The 14,795-nt window shown below is 43.8% G+C and overlaps 1 long non-coding RNA gene across 2 annotated transcripts; it reads left to right on the top strand.

The window, feature by feature from the left end:
- Positions 1-1,346: 1,346 nt before the first annotated feature.
- On the top strand, positions 1,347-3,446 carry LOC128198931 (uncharacterized). Of its 2 annotated transcripts, none has more exons than XR_008251630.1 (2): positions 1,347-1,697; positions 3,154-3,446. It is a non-coding gene; the product is annotated as an uncharacterized LOC128198931 (long non-coding RNA). The 2 variants fall into 2 exon arrangements; XR_008251631.1 differs by having other exon boundaries at positions 1,347-1,888.
- Positions 3,447-14,795: the final 11,349 nt, after the last annotated feature.

The following is a 14,795-nucleotide window of genomic DNA, read 5'->3' as shown; positions in this document are numbered from 1 at the left end:
TCAAATCACATTTCACTTGTTCTACATGATGAACCCAATCAACTGTATACTCATCTATATGTTCATTCAGTTAATGAAAGAATTTACCTACCTTGGAATATCAGAGGCACTCGGTACGAAAGGCAGGGAATGCAAGACGTATAAGTTTAGGAACGTTTCTCTAGCCGACTGAATGAAGCCTGCTAAGTCAGTTAGCAGTCTATATGCACATGCTTTCAACAGACCGGTCATGTCTATACACATACTCTGTACATGGACAATATAGGTACAGGAGCAGAATTTCTGAGTGGGTGCATATTGTTTGAAGGTTGTAAATAATTAAATATATAAGAGAGTTATGTAATATCGGAACTTCAGAGCGAATCATGGACTCCAGTGTTCAAAGATGTCGAATGAGCGAAACACGTGCGTGAGTCGAAAGGCGGTGCCGTCACAGGCGGCTGCAGTCGATCTCTGCATGTGTACGTCGCGCGCAGACCGCGTCGCCGCGAGACTCCGCGCGCGGGCCGGCTCGCCCGCGCCTTCACTGCTGTTTAACGTTTACATTATGTTTTACCTGAAGCTGTGATAGTCCAGGGTATGGTTACTAAGGTTGCTAGGGTTGTCGTACATTGGCGCAAGTAGCCATTCTCTGTCAACAGTACTACTAACCGTAGTATAGGGTTCCGTTTTTTACTACGTATGTTCGGGACCCTAAATAAATAAATATTTTGTGTATTTTTTCAACATCATCATGATCCATTATCATCATAAACAACCCATATTATACCCAAAGACAGGGAGTTGTGGATGGAGGAGGCCTTTACCCTTTCTGGGGTCCATATTTAAAAAGAACTTACTAACATAATTTAAGAAAACTTACTAACAAACTACTAACAACTTTTGAAATGTGATTTAGAAATGTAAATGTAAATATGGAATAAACGGCTTATTTATTTATTATACCCATCTCATAATTACATTTAGGTTAATAGTCCACCACGCTAGCCAATGCACACACACGAAGATAATTAAGACAAGTCTCAGGTATACAGGTTTCCTTCACCGATATGTTTGCATATTATACGTCAATTAGCTCGACAAGATAAAATACTACAGAAACAATGGTTAAAAGCACGCAGACTTTAAAAAAAGTATGACGTGTACCGGATAGACACGGATATTAAATGAATTACAGCGAGCTGATAAATTCTATCCAATTAATTCCTGAATCTATTGCATTAAAGTCTACCTTCTGAATTGTTGTCCTCATCGAATCAAATCAAATTCCATTGAAGGCTTATCTTTGTTTATGTTTATGATTACACATCATAATCATCATGATCAGGGTCACCCACGCAGACCGTCACGGACAAAAACAGCTTTCATAGGTGGCATCGACACCCATTACGGATGGCTCTATTACTGTTTCGGAAAGCTTAATCAGTGATCAAATCAACAGTTGACAGAGCTCGTGAGCACCGGCCGCTCGACGTCAGCGTCGCCGCGCGCTCGGCCGGCCGCAGTGGCGCGAGGCCGCCGGCGCGCGCGCACGTGCGCCATTGCCTCCCAGTGGTGCTGGTGGCGCTGGCGCACAGAGCATGGCTACTTGCGCCAATGTACCTACGACATCCCTAGCAATCTTAGTAACCATATTCGGTCTACAAGAGAAACGCATCCGCAAGCTTACGCCGCGACCTTATATAGACACACTCGTTGTGAGTTTTCAATTTTTCATTGTAGAGGTCCTAAACAAAAGAACTCGCGCTGTACTGTGATACAAACAAGCTTTCACCGACGGATACCTTGGATCTAAAGTGTGGAGTGGTCTAGCACTGCGCAGTGTGAGACGTGCATTTCATTTATTTTATACGACTCCCACTCCCGATGTTATGGAACGCAAGTAGTAGTAAGTAACAAAACAGTCGCTAACAAGGATTGCGCTTTTGTAGAACTCCGCGTTACGTGCGCGGCGACTGACCAACGCGCGCGCGCACGGTTGGCGCTGTCGGAACGATCTCTATGATGACCACTCACAACCGGCGTGTCTAAAGTAGCTTGCAGCGAACCTGTTGCTGATTCTATTTAACGCAATTATGATCTGATTTCTTCTGTGTATGAGAGAAATGCGCGCTCGTACTTCTCTCAGTACTGAATATGGTGTTACTTATTAGCAACGGCGTGCGGCGGGCGGACGATGGCACATGTAAGCTCAATGGAGAACAGTATGATGCCCACGTGTGGCGCCCACGTGTGGCGCACAGTCGTGTCGCAGCTCAAACGGTACCATCGACACATTTAGTGCTGAATGTCGTGTAAACACGCGCAAACACAACATTAAAAAAGTTATCATCTTTATCAGCCTATTTCACGGCCCACAGGCCACAACAAAGCCAGAGCCCTTGTTGGGAATGTAGAGCCAGACCCACCACGCTGCTTCAATGCAGGTTGGCGAGCGTAGGGTGTACATTTTAAATTCTTTAACGATCATTATCAAGATATTAATAGTAATGACCGGCGTGGACGAGATGATATTACTACCAAGTAAGCGCGTATAGAGTCGGTTGTCCATATTAAGATATGAACTTTTTACCTACAGTGCAAGCAATATTCGCCTTGGCATTGCCCACTTTGCTTTTAAATGTTTTTGGTGTGATATAATAAAAAGGCTGGCTGTGTGGTATAATATAGTGCTGTGATAGCCCAGTGGACATGACCTCTGCCTCCGAAACCGGAGGGTGTGGGTTTGAATCCGGTCCGCGGCATGTACCTCCAACTTTTCAGTTGTGTGCATTTTAAGAAATTAAATATAACTGGACTCAAACGGTGAAGACAAACATCGTGAAGAAACCTGCATACCAGAGAATTTACCTAATTCTCTGCGTGTGAGAAGTCTGCCAATCCGCATTGGGCCAGCGTGGTGGACTATTGGTCTAACCCTGCTTATTCTGAGAGGAGACTCGAGCTCAGCAGTGAGCCGAATATGTTGTCAACGACGATAATAAAAAGGCAAATGTTAGTCTGTCCGTTTTTGTTTGTTACATTTGTACGTCCACCGAAGGCCTCGCAAAGCCTTGTCTTGTACGCAAGACAAGGCTTTGAGGGCAGGAACCCTAATTCTCATATAGGCTCTTGACAATTGTTATCAAAGTTAATAAATAATCAATATTACAGTTGTCTCGGCGCCCTATATGAATTCGTCTTGTTTGGTGTGGACGCACCAGGTCGGTGCGGCAGACTGCACGAGGAGAGCAGCGGACGCCGCGGGCGGCAGCGGACGCAGCACTCTCGCGCAAACTAATTTCAATCGCAATTCAACGCGGGAATGCTGCCTGCGTGATGGTTACCAAGGGCGGTCAATTTTGATAAGTATTTTTAAGTATTAGTTTTAATTTATTTTAACGTAAGCCTAGTTTAATCGTACTATTTGTGTTTTAATAAAACTATTTTTTTATTTTCTATTATCATGATGGCATATTATTTACCGTGGATCTGTAGGTAAACTGCGCTCTACAATGTCCCGCTGGGGCGGCGGCGCGGTGTGTGAGCGCCACAAAAGCGCACAACGTGTGAACAAGGTTTTTGGGTCAAGTTTTTGCGCTCTGCGATGCGTCTTTTGACGCGACATCGCAGAATGCGCAGCGCGCTCACGGGGGGGGGGGGGGGGGCGTTCCATTGTACACACGTGACTAGCCACCACTAGCGGACGCCCGCGAGTTCGTTCCTACTCCACACGCCCGCAACACGATCGACATAAACACTGCTCTCACACCTGGTATTATCTGGTAGATTATCATTAGATTTCATGTGAATAACAATAATTGATAACATTATAATTATAAATACCACAAAGGCCACGAGTATAAGCAAAATCACTGAACTGCAAAGAAAAAAAACAGCTCAGAGTATTATATTATTTTCTCTTATTTTGTTTTGTTTGAAGTTTGGTTAAATTCCGTGCAGGGACCGTGTAAATATTAAATTTCAAAATTAAAGAGGGTAGAAGTAATATCTATCGCTCCCGCAATACTCCTTTATTACGAGTGGATCATTAAAAGCTTTTCACAATAAACAAACTGTAACCCCGTCGTTGGGTCGCGGCCGCCCCGTATTTTTGTAACTTATTATCGATTTAAAAAAATCTCTAACCACACAGCCTTTATCCTGAAACAGCCACAGAAAGCGGCACGAAACAAAGGATCATTGTAGCGAGCGATGTAATATTGTGCCAACACGCGGCGCTGTGTGCGCGCGGCGAGGCGCACAGTTATTATATTAGTTATGTTCCGCACTCCGGCGCAGCTGGCGCAGGCCGCCCGCGGACGGCGCGCTCTGAACGCGTACTTACTGTAACAACACGCTTAGTTTTAGTTTAGACCAGGAGCACGTTTAATCTATACTAATATTATAAATGCGAATGTAAGTCTGTCTGTTACCTTTTCACGGCTAAACGGCTGAACCGATCAAAATGAATTTTGATATAATGGTAAATGTGAATTTGGAGCAAAACATAGGGTACATGTGTTTAACATTACAGAGAACGCGAAATCATCTAAGGTCTGCACGAGACACAGAAAATGCAAGTCAAGGTATAATATAGGATCTAAGCCAGCCAGTATGTAGCATGTAAACCAGCTACTTTAGTAAAAATTAAAGTAGACCAACTTTAAATTAGTTTTATTGGACTTTCTACACTCATACAATAGAATAATATTAGCGAGCAGCGGCACAAGTGCGTAGTGCGGGCGGCGGAGAGCAGCTGTGGGACTTGTGCGCGAGTTCACAGCAAAACTATCGCGCGTACCACTCGCGGGCTCAGGCAGCTTGCTCGCACTCCAGTAAATAATAAACATTGTAACAAGTTTTCTTATTACACTGTATAATTTACAACAGTTATTCCTACCTACTTTTAAAGCCCGCCCGCCCATCCGCATTGGAGCAACGCGGCAGGTCTACACTCTACATTTGCCACGGAAGGAGGTTTGGGCTTGTAGTGATGATGTTTGTGTATCACAATCAAAGCTGGTGATGATGATACTTATAATGATTGCATGAAGTGCTGATACTGTGATGTACTAACTCAACTAACTTGGAATGCACTGGGAATATCGTGCTACGTGTATGTGTGTTTGAAAGTTTTATTTGTAGGAACGCCCTCTATTTCGTTCGACTGCTATTAGTCGCTAAGATTACGATAGCCAATATATTGATGAAAAGTATCATCATTATCATTATCAGCCTATTTCAACGGTCCACTGCAGGGCCAAGCGTTCCCTCCTTATAAAAGATAATAATTTGTAGCTTTGACCCATCACGCTGTTTCAATATGGGTGCTCAACGACCATTATCAGATGTCAATGATAATAATGTATGGAACCGACAGCTTAACGTGTTCTCCGAGGCACTGGGACATAACACAGCCGGCTGCCACTCCAACCCGAGAATGATTGTTGAAGAAAAAGCTAAGCACTTCAGCTGGAGCCCAACATCACAAGCCACATACGCTAACCACCGGAGCCAGCGGCAGCGCACGGAGCGCGAGGCGACGACCGCGCGTGCTGCGCGCCGCGTGCGCTCGGCCTGCGCGCACAATGGCGCGGCGGGGGGTGCGCGAGCGAGCCACGGCTGATGGCTCACAGTCCCAGTGCTCTCGCAGTAGGTGTTACGGATCACGAGATCATGGGTTCGATTCCCAGGAGAGCGCTATATAATATTGGTTACATGTTCCTTTCTTTCGTGAAACTCTCAGTAGCGGCCGGCAGTGAGGAAACTAAGCGTTTTCACTCCGTGCTTCGGAGAGCCCGTTAAGCGCAGCCCGATGTCTGAACATCTGATGCAAACCAAACGCTAGATGTAGCCGTAAGCGCAATCCCACCGACCTTCTTTAAACAGCTGAACTGGAAATTCTGACTTCTATAAAATCATTAAGAAACGAGCAGATGGCGGCGCGCCCGCCGCTGCTCGCCGCGACTGCGCCGTGTACTGGTATAATAGTACGTGTAGTGCGCATTGACAAATGTTAATACACACATTATTAACCTGCCCGCCGAGGTTGCGCCTCGCTGAGCGAATGTCGACCTTAAGTTCGCTGCACTTCGGTTCCTACTGAGTCTGTGTCCCGCCGCCGGTCGCGGCGACAGCCGGTGGTTCTTTGTGTCAGTGATACGTTTCTATTTGTGTTTTTTCTGTCGCAGCGACAGTTCGCGACACAAAGGTGTTACTCAAATATCAATTACTCGGGACTTAGGCTTTGAGTTCCGATCCGAACGGAAATTATTCTCGTATTCAAAAGGCTTTTACATGTTGAGGCTTTTAGATATTTTTTTATCACAATTTGCCACAAACTGTCATCGAGCCGGTTCACAAACCACACAATAGTAATATGATTCAGTGCAAGTACAGTGTAGAGGTACTGTGTACACGTCTCAATAAACATTTTGTCATCAAGTCGTGGGAAGTCCTGCGGGGCTCATTTTGTTTTTGTTCTGATAACAATAAATAATATTATAATGATAGTTTTTAAGGAATTGCTATTGCGTTCCACAGATTAATTACTACGCTTATTTCTAGGATTCCGAACGTACGTACGTATGTACGTAGACGTATGTACGTACGTACGTATGTACGTAGTACATAGACGGCATTTTATAATACCACTCGCGCACATGTTAAGGTCTGTCTGTTTTCTCCGAATGTACCTACTGGACCAATCCAGTTGAAATTTGGTACACATATTAATTGTTGTGACCCAGACGCAGCGGTATACCGTGATTAGGTGAAATTTGATTAACGGGGGCACTTATGAGGTAACATGGAAAGTTGAATTGTTTTTGTTGGAATTGAAAAAAATAGCTTCTTTAAAAAAAAAGCTACATAATTTATTTACACAAATAGACGAAAATTGACCATTCCCTTTTTCTCCGAAACTACTGTAATTATAATTTTGAAGAATATACGAAAAAGAAATCTGAAAATTGCCGAAAAACTTTGAAATTTTTGAATATAAAGGTAACTTTTGGAGGGCAACATGGAAAACACAAAAAAAAATTAAACTGCGTCATGTGACTTGTTAGGAGCATTTCAAATATATGTTTTGTAATTTCTAAATATATAAATTCCAGGTTATTCAACAAAATTTACCTTTCCACCCTTTTTCTCCGAAAGTACTGAATCTAAAATTTAAAAAAAATACAAAAGTTAGCTTTCTATTTGAACATTTCCGGAAAACTTAAAACTGAAAATTTTGAATGTACGCCTTTCGAACGTCACTTACTTCTTAGGTATTGTACGAAATGACATATAACATACATTACAACATAGAAAAATATTTTATGATATAAAAATGCCAGATTCCAAAAAAACGTGATAATAAAACATCGTTCGGATCCCTCGTCACGCGAGGTTAACTCGCACTGAAAATGGCCGAATACATTTGTCAATCTATCTATTCTTAGCAAATAAATAAATTTAAATTGAAGACCCACAAGTCTTCTATAGGTCACGGGCCTCCTGTGGCGAGCCGCTCGGCGTGTCGCGCGACGCCCGGCGGCAGTCGCCGCGACCTCGTCACTCGCCGGGAAGTAATAGCAACTATTCTCTGAAGGATTATCCCGGTGCCACCCACCTCGCTCGCGTCCGCCAGCCGAGTGCGCCATTTACAACCTTATCGCTGCGGGAATAGGGCGGCGTTGTCGGCGCGGAGGATACACGCCTGAACGGCTAATTGAGTCCAGTGGAGTAAATATTGGTGGCAATTAGCGCTCAGGTAGCGTCGCTCTACCCGCACTACCCGGCACTTTCTCCACTGATTCAGTCGGACGGACACACAGACAAACAGATAATTTACAATTGACATTCGTGTGTGTAGTGGAACTGTATTGTATCTTGTACGGGATATTTAGGGGCCAATAATATAATCAGTGCAAGCACATAACGTTTATTATTCAGCAGCGGAACCCCCGCTCAGTAGAACTCGCCGTCGGAGAGCTTGAGCGCGTAGAGCTGCAGCGCGCGGAACTCGCAGTGCTGCTCGCTGCAGCGCCCGCCGTGTCCGTCAGCGCAGCGACACGAGTCGCACTCGTCCATGTACTTCTCGCCCGGCACGCACTTGAAGAACGGGTTCTTGATCACTGCGGACAGACGCACGCTCACTGCCACTGCCACTGCCACACAGCGCAGTGCCCGCCTCCGCGCACTGCTCCGGCGACAGTGGCAGCCCGCCTCTGACTATTATACTGACATATGTAACTTCTATCTGCTTTTAATTTCCTAATGCCACGCAGATGAGATCGAAAGTCAAAGCTGGTTTTATTAGTTCTTTTCAATTTAGTAGATATAAATAAAATGTTTTATATAATAAGAAGGAGTCTGGATCCTTGAAATATGTTACCTTCCAAAGCTGTTATGGTCCAAACTCCGTGATTGTCTACCGTACTTACGCATGGTAAATACGGTACGCAGACCATCTTACCCCTATTCATATTCAACCAGAATGATATTTTTTTTGCTGCTATTCTACATTCTGCACGACATGGTGCGGCCGGCGCCCCAGGGCTGCGCCTGCGTCAGGAGAGCACTGACCCGAGCAGCGCAGACACGGCGCGCCGCGCTCCGCCAGCGCGGTGACGGTGCGCTCGCAGTACACGCACGACGGCATGGCGCGGCCGGCGCCCCAGGGCAGCGCCTGCGTCAGGAGAGCACTGACCCGAGCAGCGCAGACACAACGCGCCGCGCTCCGCCAGCGCGGTGACGGTGCGCTCGCAGTACACGCACGACGGCATGGCGCGGCCGGCGCCCCAGGGTGCGCCTGCGTCAGGAGAGCACTGACCCGAGCAGCGCAGACACGGCGCGCCGCGCTCCGCCAGCGCGGTGACGGTGCGCTCGCAGTACACGCACGACGGCATGGCGCGGCCGGCGCCCCAGGGTGCGCCTGCATCAGGAGAGCACTGACCCGAGCAGCGCAGACACGGCGCGCCGCGCTCCGCCAGCGCGGTGACGGTGCGCTCGCAGTACACGCACGACGGCATGGCGCGGCAGGCGCCGGAGTCCTGCGCCTCGCACAGCAGACAGTTGCGGTTCTCGGCCAGCAGCGCGGGCGCCGTCTCCTCCTCCCAGTACTGGTGCGGCGGCTTGGGCTTCACCAGCTGCGACACCACGTAGGCCTGCGAGCCGGGCCGGAACACGGGCGGCGCCTGCTCGCCGCCTGCGCCCACCGAGCTCAGCGTGCCGGCCGGCGTGCCGCGCCGCGCCTCGCCGTCGCCGTACGCCGCCGCGCCGCCCGCCAGCAGCGGCAGTAGCAGCAGTCGCAGCGCGCGCTCCATGTCGCGTCGCAGCGCCGAGTGCCGCCCGCCGCCGCCCGCTGCCGCGCGAGTGACGCTCGGCACGCACGGGGTGCTCCTACCTCGGCAGGTGTCAGTTACCCGCATCAACTCCCGTGTTACGCAGCAGTATCTAACAGCAGTAAACCAACTATATAACATTCTTGAGGACTTGTATTTTAACCGACGTTAAAAATAGGACGAGATTCTCCATTCGAGTCTATGTTGTTTTTGTATGTATGTTACGCGATTTGAATAAATCTTTGTTTATAAGGGTATACTTCTGAGGCGGTCCTATTGTCATCATGTCAGGATCTGATGATGGGATCTTGAAGAAATCAAAGGGAACTTTAAAAATATTTAATGGCGTTTAATATTCTTTTCATTAAGGACTTCAAACCACTACTTACAACGTTATAAAGGGAATCGATCGTACGATTAAGTCGAAAAACAGAGTAAGGAACTTTTCTACGGTTTACAGCAGCTAGCTTGTGTTTGGATTTGATCAATTTGTATTGATGATGACTTTCCACCTAAATGAGTTGTGACTGACATTAGTGGTTTGATAATGAAGGCGAAGAACAGGTAAGGGATCTCTTGAACGATTTACCGTATCTATCTTATGATCGGGCTTAATCAATTTGTATTCAGGAGGACTTTTCACCAAGATGGGTTGCGCTGTCATTAGAAGTCTAATGATGAAGACAAGAGACAGTTAATGGAACTTCTCATCGCTTTACAGTAGTTACGTTGTAATGGGGCTTGATTAATTTGTATTTATAAGAACTTTCCACCTAGATGTGTTGTAACTGTCATTAAGGGTCTGACGATGAAGACGAGGGATAGATAAAGGTACTTTTGAACGGTTTGCTGTAACTACCTTGTGCTCAGGTTTAATCAATTTGTATTTCGGAGGATTATATACCAAGATGTGTTGTGACTGTCATAAAGAGTCTGATGATGGGGACAAGGTCATTTAAGGGGACTACTCAACGGTTTTCAGTAGCTACCTTGTGATTGGGCTTGATTAAAACATAGTATAATATACCTACTGTAAGTCGCCGGCGCGAGCACCCTGTGTAGTGTGCAGTAGCAGCGCGCAATTAGCTCGCGATAGCGCGCGTCGTGCGCTCGTTAGCACTTTATAGTTTCAACTGAAATTACCAGTAATTGGTGTAGCTAGAGACCTATTCACTATCCAATACACTATCCACTATCAGTCTATGAGCTTAATATTTCGTAAAGGAATCATTGCATCAAAAAATTATCATACTGAACGACCTCATTCAATGACGAAATTTTTCGATTTTTTTTTTGTTTTCATCAGCTTAGTACCCTCATAGGAGACCCGTGCAAGTTACAAAGAGTATCTGAGTTTTTATTAATCTTTATTAATAACTATATTCTAATACTGAAAAGGCGCGGAGCCTCGTGTTTATGTACACACTGTAATAAGTCCGATGAAACGACCTGTGAAAGATCAGGTGCAGGACCGACTGCATTACGTGCTTTTTTGTAAGTACCAACATCGACGACTTCCCAACTCCGCGGTGCTGCTAGCTGTTTTTTTATACTTTTGCCTTTTGACGCAATTAATTTCAAACTTAAAAAAATATTAAAAAATTACTTTTCTTTCATTTAACAAAACAACATACAGATGTTATGCTCCACTTGATAATCATTAGATGTACATGAATCCTCAATTCAAATCATGATATCACGAAAGTAATTAATTAAATAAGGCGTTTAATTAAAGCTCAAATGAAAAATAAATGTTTTGCACCCATGAGCGATATCCACGATACACGGCAACAAGCAGGCAGTGGAAGCGATATCCACGATACACGGCAACAAGCAGGCAGTGGAAGCGATATCCACGATACACGGCAACAAGCAGGCAGTGGAAGCGCTGTCACGTGTTCGTTGGCAGCACCCGCAGTTGATACTAAATTGGTACTTTGTCGTGTTTAGTTTAGTAGCTTAGGCTTGTTACTACCTGCCCCTGTTGAAACAAGCTAAACTCTTTAACGCAAAAATAACTGGATGTGGCTGTTATTTGGAAAAAAAATGTGGAAACTCTAATTTCAAGTTGAAGTCGCGGGTATCAGCTTGTACCTATTTATAAAGTTCTAAAAGTATGTCAAGACCAATTTGACTAATAACATTCAGTGAGCGGCATTGCGGGGTCCGACTAGCGCGCAATCAATCATCTAATAAATAATAAAATATAAAAAATAAATAATCTAATATAAAAAAATCAATAAGATATCATGATATCTTAAAGAAGTGAAAGACGCTGACAGCAAACGACCCTTGACATGATGCAATTCTAAACTGAAAATTTTGAAGAAACACTGCAAAAGTAAAATTTTATTGAAAATTTCGTAACTGGTAATGCATCAACATCTTTTTGTCATAACAGAATAAGTAATTTATGTAGCATAATTAGGTAGTTTTTACACCAAATACATACACTAATTTTTAACCGACTTCAAAAAGGAGGAGGTTCTCAATTCGGTCGGTATTTTTTTTTTTTTTTTTTTTTTTTTTATGTATGTACACCGATTACTCAAAGACGCCTGGACCGATTTCAAAAATTCTTTTTTTGTTTGAAACGGTATAGTCCCCATTTGGTCCCATTGCCATCATGACAAGATCTGATGATGGAATCCTGGAGAAATTGAGGGGAACTTTCGAAAATTATATGGGAGTCTAGTGTGTTCGTAAACTTTTCCATTTAGTACCTTTAAAAAATACAAAATTATGAAGGTTTGAAATCGATCTGATGATGGAGTCATAAAACAGACGAGGGAACTCCTTGGCGATTTACAGCAGTTACCTTGTGTTTGGGCTTGATTAATTTGTATTAATGAGAACTTTCCACATAGATAGGTTGTGACTGTCATTTAGGGGTTTGGTGATGAAGACCAAGGACAATTAAGGGAACTCCTTAACAGTTTACAGTAACTACCTTGTGTTTGGCCTTGATTAATTCGTATTGCTGAGAACTTTCTACCTAGATGAGTTGTGTCTGTTATTATGGGTCTGATGATGAAGACCAAGGTCAATGAAGGGAACCCCTTGACCTTTTACGGTAGCTACCTTGTGCTTGGGCTTGATTAATTTGTATTGCTGAGAATTTTGTACCAAGATGGGTTGTGACTGTCATTAGGGGTCTGATGTATTCGTTTGAGATGAAATTTTACACTAAAAATTGAAAAATAATAAAAATTTTAATAAAAAAAATACAACCGACTTCAAAACCTAAAAACGTACCCACTAAACTAAAAAGCGAAAAATAACATCATAATATGTTCTACCTGCTGATCAGTATGAAGTCGGTGCTTAGCCGGTGTTGTCTTAATTTAAGCCATTTCTGACAGGAAAACATGAAACAACACTGTCTGCAAAATCTAAATCTATAAGATATGCTCACATGGCTTGAATTAATACATCACCGGCTTAGCACCGACTTCATACTGATCAGCAGGTAGAACATATTATGATGTTATTTTTCGCTTTTTAGTTTAGTGGGTACGTTTTTAGGTTTTGAAGTCGGTTGTATTTTTTTTATTAAAATTTTTTTCTAGCTACATTAGTCATTATATTTTTGACTACCCCCCACCCATATCCAGTATAATACGCTTTCCCGTCTAAGACGCGTTTTTAATTGGGGCCCTGCGAAATCGTATTAAACGGGTTCTACTGAATATTGATAATAGTAGGTATGTGAAGTGGTGATGAGTTGACTGACGACACCCGACACTGTTCGTGCTACACCGAAGCTTACGCCACTTACTTTCCTCAGCCGCTACACACGGTTTCGCTAGCCACTATCGTTACTTTTCCGTAAGTCGTACGTTCGTCGGACTCGTCGAGGTCTGCAGTAAGTCGGCACGGAGACAGGGCGGAGAGCTGGCCCGCAGGTCGCCTGAGTGTACGCTCAACGTCGTATGACGTGGGAACGCGTCGCAGTCTTCGTCTCAGGCAGACTTAATCACTTGTTTGAAAATATTGATATTAGCGCCGCACACGCATAATGCGCAAATTACGCAGCCGCTGCCCGCCGTTGTTCGCGCCAGCACTCGAGCGCGCGCATTACTTCCGCTCGCCGCGCGGCGCGAGAACACGCACAGACCGTTTGTTTTATTGTTTGACGAATGGCTGTCCCTATGATGACCTATCGCACCTGAGCTTCGACGTGTGTAGAAAACTAGCGATTCTTCAGTTGCAGTCAACGCAATCTCGCACTATCGAACAAAAAGTGATAATTTATTTAGTACATATACCAGCGCGTCGCAAGCGTCAAAGTCACCCAATTGGCCAAACATATAGTAAACAACAATAGTAGATTGTTATACAAGGGGCTAAAAAGACCCATTATATACGAGGTATTTTTGAAACCGAGTTTATAATGGGTTTAGCCCCACGTGTTACACTCTGCTTTTCACTACGATTGCGAGAAAATAAAATAGTTTAGTACAATATTCAATGATTTATTTTAATTGAAAATTAAATATACAAAGTCTACAATTTTGGATATTAAATTGGATATTAAAAGCATCTCCCGCTTTTACCCAGTAACATAATTTCCGACTACTGTGCAGATAAATAATAAGTATGTAAGATAAACGTGGGAGATAATAGTTTAAAAAATTCCTTTCGTAAGTGAATCCATTCGTTGTTGTTTTCTCCACTTATAAAATTTTTCGTAGGTAAGTACCTATTTAAGTAAATGCGTCTCGACTTTGATGGTAACAGATTGAAAATTTCATCCATCTCCAAATTAGGATCACCATTCTCACTAGATAAAGACAATAATAACAATTATTGTTGAAAAATATGTAAGTTACGGTCACAAATTTACAATGAATTTCTGAAAAAAATCAAGTGTGTATTATTCACGCCAATTGTTTTTTAAATTCTCGCTTTTATTTATTTTTCAAAACAATCAGTGCCTTACCTTTAATGATTCTATTTTCGAATAAAACCTCCTCCGTGTTATAGTAGGCTAGTACTTGGCTAGTACTCGTAACAGACAAGAATTAAAAAAACAAAATTACTTTAGCCCCTAGAGGCTAATGTGCTTGTTTAGCCCCGCTGTGGAGTGGCAATATGATGATATGGTGTTTTTGAGCAAGAGTAGTGAAAAAGTTATTTGAGCATAACTGTACCTAAATATTGTCTACAAATGCCGAGTTGTATGTTCAGGAATTGTATACGTAATATGTTTATGTATACATATTCCCCATATTACGAGTATAATGTAAGTAGGTAAACACAAAATTGTGCAGGTATGCGCCCAGAGCATAGTATCTGAGTTTGGAACACTTTTTGCGGTGATTTTGTAGGCACGTAACATATCTATTTGCAGAGAAATAATTTACAATGAAATAAATCCTGTATCTATTGCTCAAAGTTAAACATATTCAAGCTATGACGACGAGTGAATCGTGCTGCACGGCGGCGAGAGGAGACGGTTCCGTGTGTAGCTTCGGT

This window comes from Bicyclus anynana, chromosome 2, assembly GCF_947172395.1.
Source record: "Bicyclus anynana chromosome 2, ilBicAnyn1.1, whole genome shotgun sequence".
In the NCBI taxonomy this organism is placed as follows: domain Eukaryota; kingdom Metazoa; phylum Arthropoda; class Insecta; order Lepidoptera; family Nymphalidae; genus Bicyclus; species Bicyclus anynana.
Note: the sequence above shows the minus strand (reverse complement) of the source record. Positions and strands in the feature narration are given on the sequence as shown.